The sequence below is a fragment of the Schistocerca nitens genome, chromosome 6, assembly GCF_023898315.1.
Source record: "Schistocerca nitens isolate TAMUIC-IGC-003100 chromosome 6, iqSchNite1.1, whole genome shotgun sequence".
NCBI lineage: Eukaryota > Metazoa > Arthropoda > Insecta > Orthoptera > Acrididae > Schistocerca > Schistocerca nitens.
The window spans coordinates 725,279,071-725,297,056 of record NC_064619.1 but is presented as its reverse complement, the minus strand read 5'-3'; the positions used below and the strand labels follow the sequence as shown (position 1 = coordinate 725,297,056).

General features: G+C 43.0%; 1 non-coding gene across 1 annotated transcript; it reads right to left on the bottom strand.

Moving 5' to 3' along the window:
* Positions 1 to 1,323: 1,323 nt before the first annotated feature.
* On the bottom strand, positions 1,324 to 1,430 carry LOC126191732 (U6 spliceosomal RNA). The gene has a single exon (XR_007538453.1). It is a non-coding gene; the product is annotated as a U6 spliceosomal RNA (small nuclear RNA).
* Between the last annotated feature and the right edge of the window lie 16,556 nt (positions 1,431 to 17,986).

Here is a 17,986-nt window from a genome sequence, read left to right as displayed (position 1 = left end):
GTGATATATTCGTGTCCATAGCCACAGCATCTGCGTCTGGAGAGCCAACTGGTTGTAATTCCTCTTCAGCATCACCACGTCCCGGTACCGTCAACGTGACAGACCGCTGCGGTTCTGATCGTACAGTTTCCATTGTCTCATCCTGTTTCGTAGAGGCTGTTGTGTCGTCTTGGTCCACAGGCACATCGTCGTCGGGGCAAGGGGAGTCACCCTAGGAGATGTCGTGCGACGACGCCGTTTCCTCCTTTTCGAGGAACGTTGTTTGCGTGATCTTCCTTCCGTGTCCTCAGATTGTAGGGAATCACGGCTGCCCGACAGTAAAGCATCCGTAGGAACGGGAAGTGTTTTCGAGTTCCATAGTTGTACTTGGCGGGAGCTCGGTCGAAACTGATGTTGTCGTCACAGAGTGCGTTCAAGACGGAACAGCATCTGTAGTGGCTGGACTGCTTCGTGTACCATCGGTGTGCTTGGTGGGGGTTCGGTCTCATCTGATGTTGTCGCCGTAGATTCTATGCTCGATGGAGCAGCATCCTCTGTCATCTCGACGTCTGCTACAAGGTTTCGGAGAGTGCCATCTTGATCTTCCACCGGGGCTGTGTCTTTTCGGTCATCAGCGGACGCAGTGAGGGCTTTGGCATAGTTGCTCGGTAGTACTGTCATCGCCGGCGACGGCTCCCGCACATCTGAAGGCAGTTGCGTAATCCGCCGTTGCATACAGTTCGACCTGAGGTGTCCCTCCTGGCCACAGACAGAACATGTACGTGGTTGACCATCGTAAATCACCACCGCCGACAACCACCAATTGTCAGATAGGACAGTACATGCCTCTGAAGATCAATAGTGATCTGTCGCACTCCGTTAAGAACGGGGTATGTGGCGAATTGTGTCCAGCGTTCTGCTGTGTGACCATGTACCGTGCCGTATGGCTTAAGAGCCTCGAAAACTTCGTCAGCCGGGAGCTCAAATGGCAGCTCAAAAACACGTATTGTCCGTACAACCAGACCAGCATGTTCTACAGTTAGCGTGCCGACATTCCCGTCACTATGTCAAAATCGGAGACCTGCTTTTGTCGCCTGTAGAATTCTCTCTCACGCCGCGTCATTTACCATCTTAACATACACTGTGGGACTAACGATGGACAGGTGAATACCGACAATATCGTTTGGCGGTATCTTGACGTCCTCTCGAATGAATCGATCCACTGCTAAAGCCTTTGGTCGTTCGTAGTCTTATCAGAAATTGAATCGTAATGTAGTTTTCCTATACTTGTTCGCATGATCGTTGTTACTAGCCCGCGCGCAGACTAAGTCCACAAGTAAACAGAAAAATGTGGAACGCTTCACGATTTTGCGTGTCATCCTTGCGCAGGGGCCATGCTAATCTTCTCTGTATCGTTCCAATTTTAGTATATGTACCGCCGAAGCGAGTACACCACTAGACCACGGGCTCAAACAATCCGGGAACATCTCGGAAGTAGACAACACTTCCTCCCAACACTTCCGCATCTAACAGTGTTGCCAGATTGTGCAGGTGGCCGTATTTAGAGTTGTCAGGGGCGGTCAGTTTTATTGGCCACGTTAAGTGAACGACTCGGACTTAGTCTCTGTGGTGGCCGGCCGGCGGTCAGTTTTTATGTCTAAGACTGTACACTTGAGATATATCGTTTCCCATGAAATGGTGGCAGACGATGCTGTGGCGTCTTCGAAGCGCGTGCTTTATCAGTGCAAGATATCTCAGCACAGCTGAGCCAACATTTTCTTCCTGCTGCTAGTCTAATGGACAATCTCAATGCTGTAGAATACTTTTGACAACTATGTGATCATCGATTTATGTTCGTGAGTGGTTCATAATTATGTTAGTAAATTCACTTGTTATTTTTATGTCCTTCAAATTACATTTACTACATGATTCGCATTGAAGACGTAGGAAATGTATGTTATTTGGTCCAGGAAGCACGTTCCAACATAAATAGATGCTTACATTGACATTTATGTTGCGAATTAGTCGTCCTATCCATCACATGGATAACGAGGATGCTCCGTTTTGCTACAGTTGTTTCATAGCTAACAAGGGAACCTCCCCATCGCACCCTCCTCAGATTTAGTTATAAGTTGGCACAGTGGATAGGCCTTGAAAAACTGAACACAGATCAATCGAGAAAACAGGAAGAAGTTGTGTGGAACTATGAAAAAAATAAGCAAAATATACAAACTGAGTAGTCCATGCGCAAGATAATCAACATCAAGGACAGTGTGAGCTCGCGAGCGCCGTGGTCGCGTGGTTAGCGTGAGCAGCTGCGGAAAGAGAGGTCCTTGGTTCAAGTCTTCCCTGGAGTTTGTCGTTAAATTTTTTATTTTCAGACAATCATCACCACACGTACTGTTTATCAAGAAATGTAGGAAATAGTCATACAAATGTTCGACAATCGTTCGATCCCTTAAGGAACTTTCCGATGCCTTACAGTTCGGAAAATATTCATTGACATTGTTATTGAAGTCGCGAGCTATATTTGCTGGATTCATATTGCCCACGGAATGCATCTCACGTATTTAATGCAATCTCGTCCAAAGCAGCGAACAGTCAACTGCCAGCCAGGGAGCCTCGTTAGCAGGAATACTCTCTCTTCCGTGCGCTGTAGTCGACTGACGTCATGTGTTTCGATGTTTCCTTAGGTGTAGCGTCATCATTCTACGGCGCAATTACCTCGCATCGGACGGACGGACGGACAGATAATAATTGTCTGAAAATAAAAAATTAAACTTTTCACTCCAGGGAAGACATGAACCAAGGACCTCTCGTTCCGCATCTGCTCACGCTAACCACGGGATCACGGCGCTCTTGAGCTCACCCTATCCTGTTGTTGCCTATCTTGCACGTGGACTACTCAGTTTGTATATGTTGCTTATTATTTTCATAGTTCCACACAACTTCTTCGTGTTTTCTCAATTGATCTGTGTTCAGTTTTTCTTTTCCACTGTACCAACTTATAACTAAATCTGAGGGGGGTGTGATGGGGATGTTCCCTTGTTAGTGGTATTGTGTGTTGGTGGCGTTGCCAGTTTACATACTGTCCATGTAACACACAATAAATGCGTTGGATGCCTCCTGTGATCAGTTCACTTGAAAAACGTTTGTTGTCATCGTAATTTATGTAACTGGCTCTCCGACTTCCATTTTGACAATTTGTGGAAAAATTGTTTACCTTGCTGGTCCTAGTTTCAAACATTGTCTGACAGAAAACGTAGGCAAGAAGGAGTCAGTAAAAGCAATTATTCGCTATTATAGCAAACTTTTGAATTAACTGGACACTTGAATTTTCTATATTGATTCTGAGAGTTTTGTTATTTCTTTTGTTATTTACTGTATCACGGTCATCCGTGAGAATAAAATTAAAGGCAGTTGAATTAGGTTCCTCATCTATAAACTATGATTTAATATTCTGCGCTGCTAAATTAATTTTGAAGGTTATATTTTTTACGTAAAACAGAGTTTCATTTCTAGGATTGACGATAAACTTCAGAAATACAATTACAGAATAGTGGCATATGGATTATGGGTCCTCACCATCAACAATAGTTGTTACCCATAGTTTCGTATTTGCTATTTTACCGTCGTTACCCTTTAGAGACCAACCTGATCTTTCCACAATTCCATTTTTGTCTTGCTTCTTAATATGTCCTATAACTACAGATTTGTTGAAAATTTTAACTGTTAAATACGCTATTCAAATGGTTCAAATGGCTCTGGGCACTATGGGACTTAACATCTATGGTCATCAGTCTCCTAGAACTTAGAACTACTTAAACCTAACTAACCTAAGGACATCGCACACATCCATGCCCGAGGCAGGATTCGAACCTGCGACCATAGCAGTCGCGCGGTTCCGGACTGCGCGCCTAGATCCGCTAGACCACCGCGGCCGGCAAATACGCTATTCCACAAATTAAAAACTTTCAGTTATTCTTCATATCTTGAAACTTACTACCGTTGACTTTCATTGAAGAAAAGATACATAATAATAAAATGAAATCAAAGATTAGAATGTCAAAGCATAGAGCAAATGGTTAAAATTAAATGAACTAAAAATCATCTTCTTCTCTAAAATACGTTACTCTTCCAGAGAACTTCGGCACCTCTCAAAATTTTTTGCACCTCTGATGTTTAGCGTCATGTGGACAAATAGTGGGTCTCATGATGCAGCACTGTTTATCCGTCACAAAATAAAGCCTCAAAAATCAGCAAATAAAACTACTCTTCTACTGCTGCTCCGAATCGCATATACCAACCGCCCTCTGCTGCGACAACGACTCAAACTCTATTGGGTATTTGATTTTTCTCTGCTTTTTCTGGCCTCCTTACCTCTCCTTCTAGCCCAACCTTTGTTCTCCAATTGCGCCTTCATCGGCGAGCTTCTCCTCAATACTTTTCATTTGTGCTGAATTGTTTTGTACCGTTCTTGCATATACACGTGTGTCATGTATTTACTAGAGACTGCATGAATATATAAGTTGAGTATTTCTTCTCTTATCAAATTAAATATTACATATCTTGCTGTGAATTAATTTGTTTGTCCACATTCCACTTACTGCGTTTCTCTGAAATTATATAAAATATACGTGTGTAAAAAAAAAAAAAAAAAAAAAAAAAAAAAAAAAACTTGAAACAGCTGTCGCAGCTGATATGTGAAGGGCTGAAAAAAAAAAAAAAAAGAAACACCCAGTCGACTACAACGCACGGAAGAGAGAGTATTCCTGCTAACGAGGCTCCCTGGCTGGCAGTTGACTCTTCGCTACTTTGGACGAGAGTGCATGAAATACGTGAGATGCATTCCGTGGGCAATATGAATCCAGCAAATATAGCTCGCGACTTCAATAAAAATGTCAATGAATATTTTCCTCTGCTGATGCTGCTTAGTATCGCGTATAGCCTCCTTCGGATTCCACAACAGCTCGAAGTCTGTTGGGCATTGAGCCCACAACTCGAGCCACATAACTAGGAGATTCAAGTAACTCATTCCAAGCGTCATGAATCACATCAGAAAGCTGTCGGCGAGTCGACGGTGACTGTCCCTTTTCTCGTATTACTCTGACCATTTCTGCCCAAATATTCTCAATGGGATTCATGTCAGCTCCTTTAGTTGGCCACTCCATTACAGTAATATTACTGTGGTCGTCGAACCACCACTTTTTCGTCCGTGAAAATCACTCGCCTCCAAAACTGGAGAGGTTTGTCGACATTTTCAGCAGCAAAAGCAAGGCGAGCTTCTCTGTGGGAAAAAGTCAATGTCTCTTTCACAGCAGCGCTTCTTGCTCTCAGTCCACCTTCCCCTAGACGACGAGTGACGGTCTTACTGCTAACATTGAGACCCAAAGTTTGCTGAATTTGTCGTGCGTTGACAAATGGGTGGTTCTCACTGAAACGGCGTATCTGCACATCCTGAGCTGCTGTTGTTTTGCGGCGACGGCCATGAGGCCTCCAATTCAGGTTACCACTCTCTTCCATTCGTCTGATCCACCTGGCTACCGTCTTGTGAAGACCCATAGTTCTTGTTATGTAACCATTTGCTCAGAATGGAGTGCTATTATAGCGCCCTTGTCTCCCTCAGCCAGATGGGTCATTTAGCATTGATTGAATGATTCGTCGCGGTTAATATCTGCTGCGGAAACAGCGGTAGCAGGAAACAGACTGCCTCCTCCACGATGGCAGCCACAATGCAGCGGCCAAGAATGTGTAACACGGAAATCGATGGCATAAACGATAGATCGCAAGCCCGTACCCGTGTCATTACATAGTGGAGCAACTTAGAATCTGTCATTTTTCTCCGATGGGACTGGTCCACGCTTGTCATGTCTTATCCTGATAAATATTACATGATATGAAATGTTTACGTTTTGCATAAGCGGCAGGCCTAACGCAAGAAACATTTCTGAAATATCTGAGGCAACCTGAAGAACACTTCGTGAATTTTAGCTGTAGAAAGTTGCCTTATAAGAAGCAAAACGTGTTTATCCCCGCTCGCCGTGTTTCCAGGTGGCGCAATTTACTCTGAGGCATACATAATTCTCGCCGGGCGTAAGAAGCGACTCGACTAATGAGGGGAACTCGCCAGGTGTCATAGGCTGATTGTCCGGAAACTTTGCTCAGTGAAGGAGAGGACAAAGTAAGCGAACATGTGTTTCGACTTATCTGCAGACACTCGACCGTTTCCGAGAAAACGACGGTCAAAGTTATCAACGCGCTGTTGCTATAGTGTAGATACCTTCTGCAACCGAGAACGCAATTGAAGCGGTGGCTCAGTGGCTACCGTCGTTCCTTCTCAACTTTGATTCCTGTGTTCGAGACCATATTGGTTTTTTATTATTATTTTTTCCTGCCTCTCTATCAGAATTATCTAAGAATGTTTTTTTTTCTAATTTACGATGAAATAATGTTGTCATTATTCGCCAATTAACTTTATGTGTAATTAATGAACTAAAAAAATAATAAACGATTGAGATAATCTGATCTAAAATCATCTGGTCTGCCTCATGTATCGTTATATCCAAATGGTTTATAAATGTTAGTCTACATTCAGATCCGATGATGGCTCCTTTAGTGTGTTGATACCGGTTATCCAGTAAACAATATTTAAGCGATCGTGGCTTCTGAATTATTTCTACAACAGAGTGATCGCCCCACTACGCACTATGTGTTCCCTTTTTAACTTATTTCTTTACACAGTAAATTAACTGACGAATAACGACAACAGTGTTTCAACATAAATTGGAATAAACATTCGTAGATAATTCAGAGAGTGATGGGGGAAAAAGAAAAAACCGGGTTTCGAACTCGCAGCGCGATGTTCCGAAGCCGCTATGGTAGCTTCAGAGCCACCGTTGCAGTTGAATCCTTACCCACTGAGTGGTATCTACACTATAGCAACAGCGCATTGAAAACTTTGACCGTCGTTTTCTCATAAGCGGTAGAGTGTAAGCAGATAAGCCGAGACACGTGTTCGCTTATTTTGTCCCCTCTTTCACTGAGAGAAGTTTAGCCAGAACAGGGTATGACACTTGGCGTGTCCCCTCGTAAGTGGCGTGCGTTGGGATTCAGTAGACAGAATGCGTCCACTTTCCTCGACTACTCTTTGTCATGTTTGGAAACTATCTTTCTTGTAGTGGCACTTTGCATTATGAGGGCTGGTTTTCCTGATAACGATCTGCTAATGGACTTTGCTCCTAATTTACGTTAATGTGTAGTAGACCTACTGCAACTACTTAAACCGGAAATGTTTGTTTATTTGGATACTCCGCTTCTTAGTTGCTACATTTCGCTATAATATTTTCCTTTGTTTAAAAACGGCAAGTTAAGATGACCACTGCAACTTGGTAACATCAGTAACAATTTAATACTTTGAAACAGTTATGTGTGGGGTACGAGAAGTGTACTCTGTTGAATGAGGAATATATTAAACACGAAAGCTGCGTCCAATAACAATAATTAACTTTCGGTTGCATGACAAAACACAAGTCGAGGCACTGTCAGTTCATCTCAGTACCCAGTAAAACTTAAACTGGAACGATCGAAAACATACTTTTGTGGGGAAGGCAAACGAATGACTACGTTTTATTGGCCGCACACTAAGAATACGCAACAGGCCAACTGAAAACATTGCCTACACTACGTTTGTCCGTCCACTGCTACAATATCCTTGACAGACGTGATTGACTGTGCACGCAAAAACGTCCAAGGAACGGTAGCACGATTTGTAATGTCACGAAATAGGGGAGAGAGGGTCTCAGATTTGATAATCGAGTTGGGGTAACATTCATGAAAACAAAAGCGTTTCTCGTTGCCGCGAGATCTTTTCACTCAATTTCAATTACCAACATCTGTTCTGAATGCCAAAACATTATTTCCTCGCGAACTTACACAGGAAGAAACCATAGTAATAATGTAATTCAAGGCCGGCCGAAGTGGCCGTCCGGTTAAAGGCGCTGCAGTCTGGAACCGCAAGACCGGTACGGTCGCAGGTTCGAATTCTGCCTCGGGCATGGATGTTTGTGATGTCCTTAGGTTAGTTAGGTTTAACTAGTTCTAAGTTCTAGGGGACTAATGACCTCAGCAATTGAGTCCCATAGTGCTCAGAGCCATTTGAGCCAATGTAATTCAAGGCTCGCAAGAAAATATTTAAGTGGTCCTTTTTCCCGCACACTGTTAATGAGTGGGACGGTAGAGAAATAGTCCGAACCTTCTGCCAGGCACGTAAGTCTGGATTGCAAAGAAATCCTGATGATGTAGTCATGTAGATGTAACAACGAAATTATGTTGTAATTGCGACATGTGACTTTCATTTGATTTGAACATCGAAGTTGTTTGCTGTTTATTTACTTTTTGATCATTAGTTTCAGCCATATACGAATAGCTAGGCGCGTTAAATTGATCTTGAAATAAAGTGTCATGCGTGGACCAATAACAATAAATTCTTACCTGCTTGTTATGGTACTGCAATATCTGCCAGCGTCTTCAGAAGTGGATATCGCATACGACGTTCCTAGGGTGTTTATAAATGGATATTGCAGACGACATCGAACAAAGTTTGAATGTATCTTCGTAAAAGTTCCGTGATCAAACGAGCTTAGTTGCTGGCTAATACAGTTTATTCTCAGTAGACAGTATGTATTATCATTATACATTAGGTGAATAGGGTTTCGCCAGGTGCGGTGGCCGAGCGGTTCCAAGGGCTTCAGTCACGAACCGCACGGCTGCTTCAGTCGCAGGTTGGAATCCTACCTCGGGCATAGATGTCTGTGATGTCCTTGGGCTAGCTAGGTTCAAGTAGTTCTAGGTCTAGGGGCTGATGACATAGATTGCGTTGACATAGAAGCTCACATTTTTACACCACCAAGGGACCGGTTACCGCAAGAAGTGCGATACATTTCCGCTTATTATGTCCACCCGTTCTGGAGGTAAACGCGTTTTAAGGGTTGGGTAGACCGATAGACGGTCAAGAAAATGAGACTAGTAGGGTTCCGTTTTTACCGCTTTAGGTGACGAAATCCTAACAACGAAAACAGCTACGACAGCTGCTGAAGATGAGGGCCGCATAAATAACACCCCCTACTCTTTATTCGAAATGTTCTAGTTGCAGTCGATACATCAGCGTATTAATCGTAGCTACGCTTTCGATCCAAATCACATTTACAGGAATGCAAATAGAATCCATTTGCCTATACACGTGGTAATACACATCCCAATATTAATGCCACCGCGTTTTAGAAGTGCGAACGATCCCATTGCTAGCTAGCTTAAGAAACACTTCGGCTAATGAAGGTTTTCTGGCTGTGGCGAGTCTAGTGGAGAACTCGATACGGTGTAGAATACGTTTGGCAGCTATGTAGCCGTTTATGTCCTGGGGTGGTGCAGAATTATCCTACTAAATTTACTCTCTAATGACAGTATTTTGTTATTTCGATAAACATCCCGAATGATTGTCACATAAGCGGTGACATAAAGGAAGAAAATTCATGTTTTTGAGTCCAGAAAGCTCTATGCAACAGAAACTGCAGATCATTTTGCCATTTTCATTGCGAAATTGCCGGCTTATTCATGTCTGGGGTAATAATAGAGGGCTGTTTGCCTGGGTTGTCTACTAGCGTAGTGAAAGGAAGGTCTGGTTTGTATTCGGTTCTAATCTCGATGGAGGCAGGTAGAATATCAGTAAAGTAACTTTAAGAAATTCTCGCGCTCCCAATACGTTTTATCGCTACCTTTATTCTGTACTGGCGCCCTGTGGATGTCAATATGACACTCTTGTAGAATTTCATACATGTTACTGCCTACTTTTTCCGCTTCTGTCAATAATGGAATTGACTTAAGTGTGGTACTGATTGATTTTTAACTGAATTTCGTTATGTATCTTCACGCATTGCTAAATTTGCACACTTTCATGGTAGTTCAGCAACAGTAATCCAGTATGACTGGTCTGAACGTTGACACAGACCGTTTCGCGGCAGATTGCGGATAATATTTTGCTAATTCGTAACGATCTTGGGTTCTTTGTCTTACTAAAACAGTTATGTTATCTCGACAAGTTGAAATTCATTTTTTTTGGTACAGTTCATACCAATTAGCGTTTCTTCTTTCAGTTCTGTCTTATATTTACGTGTTGTTTTTACACACTAATCAGCATTAATATAGTCTTACAAATTATTGAAAACAGTCTAAAAAAGTTCAGATAGTTTGTCAATTTCACGCCTGTGCGTAGTATGTTGGCAGCACTTCATCGCCTTGCCTGTTATGCTGTGTAGCAGACTCTAAAGCCGTGCGGATCAGCATAACGAAAAGGCGAGGGGTCTCGCTCGTTTTGTCCACCACTGTACATCGACCGTCCGAGCTGTGGCAGACCCGATGGAACACGGCAGGTTAGCTTGTACTCCTCCTGAATATTTGCTTCACTAAGTTGCATTGCTGTCGACCGTACCTGCATTTATTGTTGACAACCTTTGTGACTGGACCTGTTAACCTGGGCGTTGTGCACCATTCTGTAAATGAAAGACCCTCTTTGTAGTCTCAGGTCTTTGAGGAATACACCATTCAAATCCACGCATAGAAACACGTAACTCCTTTTCCTTCTTAGTTTCTTTTTACTTTTTCTTTTTAGTTTTTCGTTTCTCATCCTGACAAGAAGTCCTTATGCACGACAGCATTTTAAAGTATGGCCTACGGCTGCGCGTCTGAGGTACGTCTTTTGAGGTGTCATAGAGGTCTTTACCTCACTTTCCAAATATCTAAATACCTGTAAGCTCAACGAACGCCGCTGAAACGTCTTGTAGGACCATTTACATTAGATTTGTAACTTCACAGTTCCTCCAATACAATAACACAGCAGAGCAGTTGGTTTTATTTCTTTAGAATGTTAATGCTAAATCATCAGAATGTGTTAATATAGTCCTTCAAAGCATTCGACAGTGTTATTGTTATTATTATTATTATATAAGATTCACGTTTGATTTTGTAATTTACCCTATGTGTGCTAGGGAAGGCTGGTAAGAGCGCCGGCAAGGACAGAAATTTTTTTAGCTTAAATTTTTTACTGGCCTAAAATGGTCCTTACAGAGTCTAATTTTAAGATTTATTCCTATAAATGGTGTCGTGATTTTTTGCATGGGTTTGGCGCAACCGAGCAACCAATGTAGTAGTGGACGGAGTAGAGGTCCTGTTGGTTTCGGATAACATCACTGAGGGCATTAGAATAACTACAATACTGTCTTTTCTTATGGAAAACAATCTGAAAGTACGTGCTTGTATCGCGTCTGCTTAACTTGTCATAGTTCGAAGGAAAACGCGAGTGCTTGACAATGACAAACAAACGTATTTATACAGTATAAAAGGTTAGAAAAATAATCCCAATAGCGCAAAAAACCGCTTAGATTGGTAAGTGGAAGACAATTAATCCACATAATTTCAGTAAAATGAGATAGTCACAACATAGGAGAAAAACAGGCCAACTCTACGAAGATTAAAGTTTTTGGTCAATTTCAGTGATAAGAAAGACAAGTTCAAATTTTAAGCGCTTGATTTTTCAAAACAATGTTTTTCAAGTTAGCGGGAGTTATAACTCATGAAATATACCTGCCATTACATTAAGCCTTTTTGTAATTTGAGAGTTGGCGATTTTTCTAATATAGTAAGTAGGATTTTTTGGTGTATTTTATTCTGGATTTTTGTTGCACGTTGTGGAAAACATTGATTTCCATTTCGGAGTGCTGCCATTTTGTAAAAAAAAAAAATTTCTTAAATATCCCCACGTATAACCTTCGAAAATATCATCAGTTTCAATGAGATTTTTGAAATTTTTTTCTAGGTTCAGAGCTCACACCATCCGCCATCAAACTACACGAAGGCCTTTCGTCGAAGTTGTGTTGCGTCCTCTGGATGCAAGTTATTTATTTACAAAATATATAATACATAATACTATCTTAAGGGTGTACAATAGAGGTCTTAAGTCAGTTCTGTTATGTGTTTGTTATTTTATTGGAAAAAAAGAATTATTAGTATCCGTCCCAAAGAGGAGTGTGACCTAGGTCTACACCCTGAAATTTGCGGCCGGTCTTACACAAAATCATGTGGACTTCGAAGTTGAAACAGGAATTTATGAAAACAACTTTTAATATCATTAAATTAGTTTGAGAAATATTAATGTGGTGTCACCGCCAGACACCACACTTGCTAGGTGGTAGCCTTTAAATCGGCCGCGGTCCGTTAGTATACGTCGGACCCGCGTGTCGCCACTATCAGTGATTGCAGACCGAGCGCCGCCACACGGCAGGTCTAGTCTAGAGAGACTCCCTAGCACTCGCCCCAGTTGTACAGCCGACTTTGCTAGCGATGGTTCACTGACAAATTACGCTCTCATTTGCCGAGACGATAGTTAGCACAGCCTTCAGCTACGTCATTTGCTACGACCTAGCAAGGTGCCATTATCATTTGTTATTTATCTTGGGATGCATGTACAGTCAGACCGATGTTCACCAATTATGGATTAAAGTTAAGTATTTCACCGTCTGCGTCCGTTTTTCTAAGTTCTAATTTCCTTGTCATTTACCAGACCTCACGCCAGCCTGCGTGAGCTTAAACGCGTGCCATTCGGCTTCCTCCAAACCCCGTGAATTGGCTCCTGCCAATTCACAACAATTAATATAATGGGTTATATATTTACTTCTTTATGTTTGATCTGCAAAGTTGTATTCTTTATATCATTAATTTAATCAGTAACAATTAACATAAGTTAGGTTGCTTAATTCTGCTAATACACTGACGTCTGTAGACCACTTGCGTGCTCTTCTCTCTGATAGAGCAATTGAACTCTTTATCCAGGAAAATGGTCACATATCGTCTTTCTGTGTGGAAGAGAAGACATAAGAAAGTATACAGAGATGTACATTTGATTCTTATTTGCGAGTGTAAGTTATCTCAGATCAACGTAATTCTTTGAGTTTTTAACATTTTATAAAAAACGACGTAATTTGTACGCACGATGGAAGGCGGAGTGCAGGCGAGATGTTACACCATCTGATGACAGAGCGAAGGGCACAGACATCTTACGATGGACAGAGTGTGGTTCTTTCGGATGCCTGGGACGCCACACCAGCTGTCAGCTCAGATCGCTACAAGACGACGCTGAGCAGGCTGTAAGATTCCGCTTGTAATACGGCCGCACGACAGTCGCGCGACCAGAGAAGTCGTTGTCAAATTTTGCTGGACTGTCGTTCAAAATCCACGGCGCAGCCCTCGTTTAGCGCCACCAGATGGTTCAAATGGCTCTGAGCACTATGGGACTTAACATCTATGGTCATCAGTCCCCTAGAACGTAGAACTACTTAAACCTAACTAACCTAAGGATATCACACAACACCCAGTCATCACGAGACAGAGAAAATTCCTGACCCCGCCGGGAATCGAACTCGGGAACCTGGGCGCGGGAAGAGAGAACGCTACCGCACGACCACGAGCTGCGGACTTTAGCGGCATCAGCCTTCCGTCTCTTTGAACCTGCGGAATATGAACTACGATCTGAACATTTTACTGACTCAGATACTGTCGTAAGATAGTGGCTAGCATCAGCTCGTTCAGGCTTTTGCGAGAGAGGCATGCAGAGTCTTGTCAATGATTGGTAAAAGTACATAGAGAAATGGTGGTGACTATGCGAAAAACTGAAAGAACGTACCAGAGATCTTGCTCTATTTAACCGTGTTACTGCTCTTTCTGCACATGTTGTACTTTCAACGAAAATAATTGGGGGAGAGCATTACTTTCGCAGTGTCCCTCGTAGTAATGATCATTTTGACGTTCATTACTTTAATGAGGGTAAACTATCACGGCAGTTTTTTCCTCAGGTAGGCTTCAGAGCAAAAGGAAACGAAGGAAGCTTAACAGCACACCTTTAACAAGGTCCTCAGCTGTTCCACACGCTGAGAACGATAGCTATCATCACTGAGAAAATCCCAAAAACCTGAAAATCGCGTTCCGCTCCCACGACGTCGACGTGAAGTCCAGAAAAGTAAAACAGCAGAGGGAAACCGGTGAAGCAACATGGAGGGGCGCAATTATCGCATCTGGACCTTGCCGCATCTCCTCGTCTAGACGGTGTTTACTGAGGCTCCACCACCAATCCGGGACGCAGTCTGGCCGCGGTCATCACGCAACGACGCTGATCGAGGGAACTCTGCCTGGTAAACGCCCTCTGCTTGTATCACCAACACATTGTGTCACATGTACACACGTACACATATATACACTGGCAGAAAAAACCGTAAGTCCAAAATTTGATTAATGTATAGTAGAATGAGAAACGTAATATTTGGAACAAACTAGTCTGGGTATCATAGTTAACTAACTAACAGTATTAAATCTCATGTTAATGTAAGTGCGCGGTAATCCATCGCAAATGTCAAGTGCAAGTTACAACCGATCTTTTAATTGAGAACAGTATTGTTAGGCTTATTTTCATGTAGGGGAGATGTGCTCGATAATGTCGAAAATAACTAATAGCACTGAAAAAGTTTTTATTAAAATTATCGATATATGATCTTTCATCAGAATAACACCCGCAGCACGGTAGCGCTTCAGGGAAATCAAAGAGGGTTCAAAGCGGCTACTTTTGTTTCTAAATTCTACTATATAAACCACCTGGGTATTGTTAGCTCTCTTGTCTTGTTTTCTGTACTGTGAATAAGTCCACGTAACTGCAGCGTGCGATATAGGTGGCGTTTGCGTTTGATATGCCATGGAAGGGATCAGGAGGCGTGAGTGGAGGCGCGCTGGACAGCGGTGGGTCACCAACCTGACTGCTGCCCACCACACAGCCTTACGACTGGCTGTGATGGTCTCTGATGCCACTTCATTTCATAGCTAGACCCCTCGGTTTGTCATCCGTGCCATCCTTACAGCACTGTGATACGCCGACTTATCCTATGGTCTCTTTTGTTGGCCTTCACGGCAAACCATCCTTCTTCCTTGACCAGCAATGTCTACCGATCTCTGCAGAACTGAGAACATTTGGATGCATTATAGGTAGGCCCCTCCAACCAGCTCTGAATTTTGACGACCTGACGCTCCAGTTGACAGAACTTGGCACGATATCCCTCAGAAGGAAAACTTACAACTTTATTAGTCAATGTCAGGCTGAATAACTACTTGTATATAGGGTAAAGGTGGACCAATGAGTTATTTACTTGCTGAATTTGTGAAGCCCTTTTCTTGAATATAGTCTAATTTTTCTGAAATTGTTATCATTTCCTTGTCTGTACATATACGTTACATCTACCGATTTCCGTCCCATTCGGAGAATTTCTTCGTTATACTTTTTTTATGTTAGTGTGTTTTTTATCAGAATATATCAAAGAAATGTGCTGAAAATGGTCAGCTCTGCTCTCATCTTTTATAGAAAAACTGGCAGCCTTTACCAATTCTGTTAGCCGCTCGAAATCAGATCCAAAGTTACACACATCATTGGTACCGACGTGAGCAACCATCTGCAGTTGGCTGCACCCTGTGCTCTTCATGGGAGGACCTTTTCCACATCTGGAATGACTCCACTCGGTATGCGCACGGAATGCGCATTGGTTTTCTTTTCCTTCTTGACAGCCATGTCCCTAAGGGGCCCCATAACGCGCTTAACGTTGCAGTTCCCAACTACCAATTATCCCAGCCTCTGTGATTGCCCGGATCTTCCAGGCTGAGTGGTTTCCTCTGAAACAGGACAGGCGACAGCATCTGGCTCAGCGACAGTGTCAGCCACAGACAGCACCTGGAACCTGTTTGTCAGACGAACTGGGCAGGCCTTACGTGCGGCCGCCTGGGAAGTCTTTCTCCGCCTGCTTCGTCCTGGGGCGACCTCCCACTCGACCACAGGTGAGGCGTCAGCCTCAGTGCGAGCAGTAACTGGGTTGGCCACCGGTGAGAACCGATCGGAGGACTCGGACGTACTGGACGTCCGTTGGATCCCCACGGCCGGCCCACAACAGTGGTGGCAATCCACTGCAGCCTCAAGCTGTGTAACCGAAGCCATCACAGCCTGAAGCTGAGAGCGAAGTGTCGCCAACTCGGCTCGCAACCGCACACAACAATCGCAGTCCCTGTCCATACAAAACACCATGGAAAACTAAACTATACAGATAAACGGACTATCGGCACGCGCTGCGCAACTCTACTGTAGACTCTGACAAAAACGCAGGAACTGTGTCTAATAATACGCAGATATTCAAAAACCGAACTACCGAAGCAATTAGATGAAACTAAATATTTCGCCCCTGAATAGGAACTTGTAGCATGTCACAAAATTGGTTTACTTTCCGACGCAAAAGGAAACGCGAGAGCTGTGGCTATTAGATATTAAATCTACACGCAGAAACTCAACAAACTAAACTATTAAAACACACAGATAATATAATAAAATTCGCTCCTGGTTAGGAACTCGTAAAAGTCACAAAATCGGTTCTTTACCAGTTGCTGCGTCTGTCTCGGTCGGCTACTGCTGCCTGGCATAGCTTTCGCAGTGTCTCTCGTAGTAATGATCACTTTGACTTTATTGGAGGGGTTTGTGTGTAGAATATTACCACAGTCTTTTTGAGATGGGTGTAAGAACAAATAGATTCAAATATAACTTAACTGTACATTTCTTGTATTTCCCTCAGCTACGACTCATACTGGGAAGGACGACTTTTATGACAGAAAGTCACTTCCGGCGCTGCGTGAAGAACAGAAAACAAAAACTGATGAGGGAAAACCTGTCCAGCAACACGCAGCTGTGCAATTGTAGCGGGACCTTTGCTTTTCTGCCGTAGTTTATACAGTGTTTAGTGTGAGTCCACGACCACTCCTGGACGCTCATACCGCCTACTGACAGCGACCAGAACGCAACGACGCTCGTACGAGGAACACTGTGAGGTAAACTTTCTTTACTTGTATAACAAACACATTGTGTTACATGCGCATGTACAGGGTGAGTCGCTAATGATTGCCACCTAAAATAACTCCAAAAGTATGATAGTAGTTGCAAAGTTTGTGGGACAAGTGTTGCATGGGACAATGGGTGCCATAGTAATACGTTGGTTTTTAGTTGCTAGGTGGAGTCGCGTCAGAGATATGATGGTCAACTTTGTTTTTAAAATGGGATGCTTAGTTTGTTACTTATTTTCTGATAACGGTTATCGAGACGAATCCAATGGTGTGTAATAGCAAGGTCTTTGAGGGTCAATGAATGTCACAAAGGTGGCATGAACGTCCATTTACAGAAGGTGTTCGAAGTGATGACCATTGGTATCAATGCAGTGCTGCAATCTCCTTATCATGGATTGAATGGTATCACTAACCACTTCGGCACATATCGAAGTACATGCTCTGACAATTCTCTCTTGTACATCGTGCAAATAGTAAATATTGCCGACTACGGCGTATCCATCTAACGTGCCACTGACATGTAAACACCATTCGACGGTTTCGCAATACAACATTAATAGGAACGGCAAGACTAGTATTGTCGACTCGAGCGAATGTGAATTCCTTAGAAGAACAAGTCGATATGCTTCTCATTTACGGAGAATGCCAACGAAATTCAGTGAGAGATAGAGACTTACAGGGTGAAAGATATCGTCAACCAACTCACCCTACACGTCGTACATTTAAATATGTGTGTGATAAATTGAGACCAACTGGATCTTTATCGCATCGGAAACATATCCGGCAAAGGAAAGTTACTAACGAGGAAACGGAAATTGGTACTCTTGCCACTGTGGTTCGAGATCCTTGTGTTAGTTCGCGTCAAATCGCAAGGGAATCTGGCATGAACCAGAGTAGTGTTGTTTGTGTTCTGCATCACCATAAATATCATCCTTACCATATCAGTCTCCACCAACAATTAACTGGTACGGATTGTATACGAAGTGGCCGTGCGGTTAAAGGCGCTGCAGTCTGGAACCGCAAGACCGCTACGGTCGCAGGTTCG